Below are 737 nucleotides of genomic sequence, written 5' to 3'. Positions count from 1 at the left end.
ATATATATATTTTATTCTGGTAAAGTAGACATAAAAGTGACCTTTTAGAGACACTGATGTATAGAACAGGCTTATGGACTCTGTGGGAGAGGGAGAGGGTGGGAAGATTTGGGAGAATGGCAAAAAAAAAAAAAAAAACAAAGATAAAATTGTTAAGAATTTCAAGACAGTGATAACAGAACTTTAAAAAAAAAAAAAAGTGACCTTTTAAACCATCTTAAAATTTACAGTTCAGTGGCACTAAACACATTTATGTAATTTTAAAAATATTACATTAAAATATTGTGTGTGCTTAGTCACTCAGTCATATCCAACTCTTTGCAACCCCGTGGACTGTAGCCCACCAGGCTCCTCTGTCCATGGAATTTTTCAGGCAGAAATACCGGGATGGGTTGTCATTTCCTCCTCCAGGGGATCTTCCTGACCCAGGGATGGAACCAATGTTTCTTGCGTCTCCTGCATTGGTGGGCAGATTCTTCAGCTTCTGAGCCACCAGGGAAACCCATTATTAAATATTAAAATATTTGCCTCCGCCAATATAAAATATTTATCTATTTATTATTAAAATATTATGTGTTGTGATTACAGGGTTTGGGGGCGCCAGAGGCCAGCGTCTTGGTTGCGTTACTCTAGTCACACTGCCTCTCCTCCTCGTCACCCACTCCTGGCGCCTGAGGATGGAAACCTGAAGGTTTCTCCCAGGTGGCGATCTGGGAGATCGGTGGAGATAAGGCAGC

This window comes from Bison bison, unplaced genomic scaffold, assembly GCF_000754665.1.
Source record: "Bison bison bison isolate TAMUID 2011002044 unplaced genomic scaffold, Bison_UMD1.0 scf7180017864295, whole genome shotgun sequence".
NCBI classification, from domain to species: Eukaryota; Metazoa; Chordata; class Mammalia; order Artiodactyla; family Bovidae; genus Bison; species Bison bison.
The sequence above is the reverse complement of the archived record's forward strand: the minus strand, read 5'-3'. Positions refer to the sequence as shown.